General features: G+C 41.8%; 1 long non-coding RNA gene across 1 annotated transcript in view; it reads right to left on the bottom strand.

Annotated features, from left to right (window-relative positions):
* The window catches only part of LOC109291258, a 10,963-nt gene extending 9,568 nt beyond the window's left edge, over positions 1-1,395 (bottom strand). Inside the window, exon 1 of the long non-coding RNA XR_002095789.1 lies at positions 1,260-1,395. This is a non-coding gene — a long non-coding RNA (uncharacterized LOC109291258). The remainder of the gene's footprint in view (positions 1-1,259) is intronic.
* Positions 1,396-6,957: the final 5,562 nt, after the last annotated feature.

Consider the following 6,957-nt stretch of genomic DNA (forward strand, 5'->3'; position numbering starts at 1 on the left):
CTTCATGAGGTCAGCATTAATGGAGGGCAGGGGATCTCCCTCACCTGGACCTCCCTGTCCTGTAGCGGGCGTGGGCATCCCATGGGACTGATGAAAGACCGACGCAAAGTACCCATTTAATAGGTTGGCTTTTTCCTGGGCGTCAGTTGTCAGTTGCCCCATCTGGTTCAGCAGGGGTCCAAAGTTGCCCTTACTTTTCCTCCAGCTCCTCACATATCTGAAAAAGGACTTTTTATTGTTCTTGATGCTCAAAGCTAGTTAGAGTTAACTGACAAGGCAATGGCAAGGGTTAAGTGATTTCTAAAAGCCTGTTTGTGACAAAGTTCCTTCAAGGTCCACTGTGCAGAGGCAAGCAGCAAGCAGACACACAGGCTGGGAAATGGAAGACATGTACTACACTGTTCCATAACATGAGATAAGGAACTCTGCAGCATTGGCACCAAGTCACAGTGCCCAAGTGCAGAGCTCTTGGGATTTCTGGTTTTGGGGAACAGACCAAATTATGAGAAGACTGGTAAAGCCCAAATTAGGACGTGTGCATGTGATGGGTTTGTGAAACAAAGGAATTTGATGACAGGACAGAATGTGTAGAGTATGATGACCACAGGGAGACCAACTGATGATACCCAAAGATGAAGAGTCATCAGAAGGAGAGAAAGAATATGAAAAGAGGGATTTCAGAGCAGCAAAGGGTCCCCGAGAGGGGACCTGAGGTCACCATGGACAGAGGGCATACCACCAATCCATCTCACCTACCCCACTGTGGGGGGGGGAGGGGGACCGGGCTCTGATATCCAGGCTGCTGACATCTGGCATTCAAGAGAGAACCTCAGAGTAAAGCTCATATACTGACCAGATGTACCTTGACTCTGTGAACCCTAGGACTGGTAGATATAGAATTGTTTGTATTATTCTTATGTGCTATCACTGTGTATCAATAACATTTGCCTATCATTGGAGAGGTTGCGGTTGGTCTGAGGATTTGGATCCACTTGGAACAAGGTATCTGAGGCATAAATTCAGTGCTAAGAAGCCAACTTTTCCAGATGGTGTGTTCCCAATATTCTGCACACGCCACTGCTTCTGGTGTTAGTGTTGCCAGATCTTGTGGAGTGCATTGTGGTGCTACAGGGCATCTCAGGAGATGATCTACAGTTTGTTTCTCCTGACAAACACATTGGTTGGTTGCATAGAGGCCCCATGATTTCATGAAAAAGTTGCATCTGCTGAGACCCACTCTCAATCTATTCAGGCTCTACCATTTGTAGTTGGAGCTAGATACTAACTTCTCACTGGGGGTAATTCCTTGCCAACTCCATTCAACAGCTCTGTTGCCTAGTTTCTCCCATTCTTTTTGCCAGAGGGTAGTTCTGGCTGATTCTGGTGGTGTGGTCAATGGTAGGGTAGAGGACAAAAAGCTATTTCATGATGACACATGAGGGTGCACTGGTTGATGTCCATATAGCAGGTGATGATCATCTGATTCTTGTACCTGCTGGTCAAAGTCACCTGGTACTTTCCCCCTGATGTAAGGGTGCTTTGCCAAATAGTGCGTATAGGCAGAGAACAGGAGTGGGTTCTTATAATTCTGCTTGTATCACTTAGGGTGGTGTCAATATGTTTACTATGACTTGAGCATCCTCAGGTTGTACAGGCATATTCAGCCACAGAGAAAAAAAGTGCTAAGGCAGCAGTGAGTAGGGTGGTTGAATGTGCTCCCCACTTGGAATTTGCGAACTTATGCAGAATGTTGTTTCATGTGTTGACCTTGGCTTTGGTATTTAACATGTGCTTTTTGTAACTAAGTGTACAGTCCAGTGTTACCCCTAAGTAGACTAGGTGTTTCTGATGTCTGAGACTCTGGTCACCCCAGGTGACATTCAGGTGTCGTTCCATATCCCAGTTCCTCAGATAAAAAGAGCAGATTTGGGTTTTGTTAGGGTTGGGTTTGAGATAATTATTTAGATAATAATCTGACATCTTGTTCAGTGTCCTCAAAATTATTCTGCTGTGTGGTAATGCACAGATCATCAACATAGATGAAACGCTGACATTCCGCAGGAAGTGGCTGATCATTAATGTAGATGCTGAATAAAAGTGGGGTGTACACACTGCCTTGTCATAACCTGTTCTTTTGGGATCACCATTGACTTTTCTGGACATTTCATTCCACATAGAAGTGCTTGTTCTTCAAAAGGCTACAGATAGTCTGGCTTATATCTAAGTTGTCAGTCATGAAGTAGTTTGTAGATCATGATGTGGTGTTGGACAGAATCGTATGCAGTGGATAGATCAACAAACACTGCACCAGTGATCAACTTCTGTTGGAAACCATCCTTGATATGCTGTGTGAGGTTTAGTAGTTCACCTGCACTGGATCGACCCTGTCTAAAAACGCATTTGGTCTCATGTAAGTTTGGAATCTACCAAGGATGAAATTTGCTGTAGGATAAGAAATTTGTAGAGTTTGTAGGTCACGCTGAGGAGGAAGTCTGTAACTTTCTGGTGATGAAAGGTCTTTACCTGGTTTAGGAAGATCCATGAGTCTTGCCTTTCTCCATAGCAATGGTATTTGTTTACTCATCACGCATGTATTGAATAGACTAAGGAGCCATTGCCTTGCAAAGGGTCCTAGGTGTTGTATCATCTCAGTGAGTATGCTGTCTACTTCTGCTGCCTTCCTGTGTTTCAATAGGCCTATGCTGACTGTCAGTTCCTCCAAAGCAAATGGACAGGTTAGGTCTTTAGGTGGTTGCTTGTTAGATGGTATAATGCAGTGATGGTGTTTTCCAGTGTTTCTTCTATGTGAGTGCTTTCCATTGTCGAGCAGTTGTTGTGCAACCTTGTTGGCAGTTACATTTGATTTAGCCAGAAGTGTTATGTTGTCGTCTCCTAATTTTTTTATAGTCACCCAAGCTGTCTTGTTGTTATGTGTCAGATTGGTGTCCTCAATCATCTCTTTCCAAGCATTGTGTCTCTCTACTCCTATGCTATTAGGATTTCTTCCAGTGTAATGGTAGATTCTGAAAAGGGGTTGAGATGGTATTCTTTCTCATAATGAGTGTACTTGTCTGATGTTGAGCTCAACATGCCTGGGATATAATTTGCATGGCAGCCCCTTGGAATGGAAAGGCAGACACTTCTCTTTACAGCCCTCACAAAATTGTTATAATTCTCATGGGTAGGTGTAATATCCCTGACTGATTCCTCCATTTCCTCTGTGAAGGACACTTTTCCCTGAATGAGAGCAATTCCCATTACATTTTAAGGGCTTGTTTCTAATCTCAGCTTTGGGAGCAAAGTGGTGGGAAGAACAGCTTTAGTAAAATAAAACCCAACCAAAAGATGTTCCAGTCTGGTTAAAAAGAATTTTAAGTTGGTGCTGATTAATGTTAGTAGCATAATGCTACCTTCTTGAATTGGGATGCTCTAAGAAAAGCTAAAAATACCTTGGGAAATGCTTTTCTCTCAGTATTTCCAGCTAAAGCAGAAACTTACTTATGGAAATCTCATGGGATACACTGTTCTCGAGAGGTTTCCAGCCAAATTTAGCGGATACAAACTCAAGCATGTTAACAAAAAGTAGATGAACCTGCTAACCTTTGGGGATTCATATGTCAGTAGTGAATGCTCAAACTATGTCAATGCTCACACTATGCCAAACTGTATTGCTAGAGAATGCTCATGGTTTCAGAGACTGAATGGCTAAGACATGTATTGATATTCAGCAATGACAAATCTGCACCTGTAAGAAGGTGAGTCCTTTCTACTTCTGAGACCAAGTTCTGAATGGATGGCCTCCAATCTTCAATCCATTATTCTTTCTATAGATCTTAAACTGAAAGATAATAAATCCTCCATTGACAATATGGCACTTTATCTATTTTTCATTATATCTATTAAAAGAAGAAAAATCTTTTCACCTAAGTACCACGCTTCAGCTGAATGCCTCTTGCCAGCAAAGACGGTAATATATGATAATGATCACCTGGGAAAACTCTGAACTTCCTGGGTTTGGAATTTATACACTGAACTCTTTCTCTCATCACATTTCCAACTGTGAGCAGAGATCTTTTGATAATGTGAGCTGAGCCACACTAGTGCCATAGAAAATTACTGTGTCCTACCAACTATGCCATCAAGGCTTCCCTATGGAATAGTGAATATTTGTTTTGGTGTTGGAAGCTAATAAAACACGGGAGGAAAAAAGCTCAGTTAGATTTGGCTGTAGAGCAGAATAAAGATTGAACATGGGGGAGGAAGTCCTGAGGGGAAACCAGGAGAGAGAAATCTACTCCGGAATGGATGGATCTCGACAGAAAGTAAAATCTTCTAGGTACCTTCTTTCCCAGTGGGAGATTTTCTACAGGCTTAAATGGGCTGTGTATCAAGCCCCTAGTAAGCAAGTACAGAAACAATCACACCTGAAGGATGATGTTTCATCCTTGCCAGGAAATTGAGCCACTGTGTCTAGGACACTTTTTTGTTACTGCAACAGAAGAAAAGAGCCTTAATAAAGAAGGCACACAGACTGGAGTTGGAAGGATATCAACTCACATTGAAGTCAAATGGAGTTATGCTCTGTTGTGTAAGCAGCCACTTCCCCAAGCTGGGAGTCAGAAATATATTCCTGCAAGTTTTTGTAAATCTTGAACAGTCAAAAGGTTTGAGATGTGAAATTTGATTTGGAAAAGACACCTGATTAATGCAAAGCACCTCTGAGAATCTGAGAAGCTGGCTTGACTCTGACTGATTTATGACCTATAGAAAACTGCTGCACAACACGCACACATTATGTTGTGTAACTCATAAAATTCCCAGGGAAGTTAGGCTGCTCTGGAGAGGGCTGATCTTCAAAGTCTGGGAATGTTAGGCTGACTATGCCTTGTGTGGCTTGACTTTTGTTTGATTACATCTCCAGAAACAGCAGTAGCCTAGCAGCTAAAGTACCGTTCCATAGCTTTTAACTTTTTTCAGCTGTGATACAAATATAACACACAGTAGCATAAACTAAATTTTAAGTAGACCAGAGTCAGTAATCATTAAAATTCATTTGTTTGGCTGCTTAGTTATTTTCTTTAGTCAGGCTTGAGACATTTTATCCAGGCAGTCCTCAACTTACGACATTTTGAGTTACAACAAATGGCACTTACAATGTTTATAAATTGACACCATTTCAACTTTCTGACGTCATTTTTGACTTTATGAAGCTTGATCCAATGCAATGCCACACCAGCAAACATGTTTGCTGTGTCGCCCATCTCCCTGGAGAACATCTGTCCGCACTTCCTTGGGCACTTTAAGAAAGCAGACAAGTTTCCACAAAAACCTGCAGTCAAGACTCCTGAGAAGACTCCAGCCAAGAACCCTTCAAAAGTCCAACTAAGAGTCTTTCAAAAAGTCCAGCAAAGTCACCTCAAAGAAGTCCTTCCAAATCAATATGATTGCTATTTACAATATAAATACATTCATGTATTTATATATATTACTCATCTATAATTGACTGAATACAAAAGTCTGGGTTATTTTTAGTAAAAATAGGGTATTGGGCCTTGGTTCAGGAACCAATCCCCCATTTATAAAATTGTTCCTATGGGGAAATCAGTTCTGAGTTACAACGTTTTGACTTAAGATGCGGTTTTTCAGGAACCAATTGAGCCGTAAGTCTGAGGACTGCCTGTATCCTTGATCCATCTTTGTAGCCACTGGAAAAATACCCACTGAGCACATCTCACATGTGCTCTAATGCACAGTAGCCTATTTCACTGTGCATTAAAGCATCACATAAAAAACCATGCTATTACACTAACGTAAAGTAAAATAGGCTACTGTCCATTAAGTGTCACTTAAAAACCTTGCACATTCTTTACTATGCATTAAGGCAACCTAATGCGCATTTATTTAGTACCTCACATTGGAGGTACTAATTTTAATGCACATTAGAAAAAGTGCCTTAATGCATGTGTAAACATGCCCATTGACTCCAATTAGAGGATCAGGATGGAGTTCCAATTCAGAGGTCTCACTGAATTAAAATAGAGATGAGCTTTGATTTTGTGAAGTTTTAGAGAGCCACCATACAACATTAAGTTTGAATGGCATGGAGTTTCAGAGCTCTGGTGTTCTCACCCTCCACAGAGTTGATACCAAGCTCTGCAGGACTGAAGGCTGGAGCTTCACTACAGGACAGCCAAGGACTGCTGGGTAATTATGATTACTGACTGTGGCTACCTCTAAAGAACACTTAAATTCCTGGGAAAAGGCAGGTCACTCCTGGGGGCAGGTCATTCTTGGAAAATATCTATCTGTCTTCAAAATGAGCCCAATGCATTGACTTCTAGTTCATGACCTATAAGGCTTGGGACCTGGATTTCAGGAAATGAAGTCAAAGAATCATACAGAGACAAGGAAGGAATTGTATTCGAAGACCATTTTCCCCCCTGCCTCAGTCTGTCAGTGTTGTAGCTGACTACTGCCTCTTATACAGGGAACTTATATACATACAATCTAGTCAAAGACTTATTTTCTTTTCCTCTGCAACCCCCAAAGTTGTAATCAGCTGAAGAGCTTAAAGCACTGGATTGAATTAAACATCAAGAGTCTGGAAGCAGGATGTAATCACTGAAGGATCACAGACTCTGGAATGCACTTGCCCTCCTTGGCTGGACAGAACTCGATTTTACAGACATTAGGGCCAATCTCCAAAGCTTAGGCAATCAGGCAGGCTTGCTCACAGGGGTTCTGTCTGGAGAGGGCTAAAGATGTTAGTGGAATTGCTCCATATATTGATACCAATTCAAGTTGCTGTTTATTGTTTTTAATTTGGAACCTGTGCTTACAGTGAATTGAAGGCTCATTTTACACCATGAAAAAATCTAGCTGTTTAATACCATTCACATGTAACTACAACTGCCAAGAATGTGTGCGTGTGTGTGTGTGTGGGGGGGGGGGAGTGGG

This window comes from Gavialis gangeticus, unplaced genomic scaffold, assembly GCF_001723915.1.
Source record: "Gavialis gangeticus isolate Ggan-Ray unplaced genomic scaffold, GavGan_comp1, whole genome shotgun sequence".
Lineage (NCBI taxonomy): Eukaryota > Metazoa > Chordata > Crocodylia > Gavialidae > Gavialis > Gavialis gangeticus.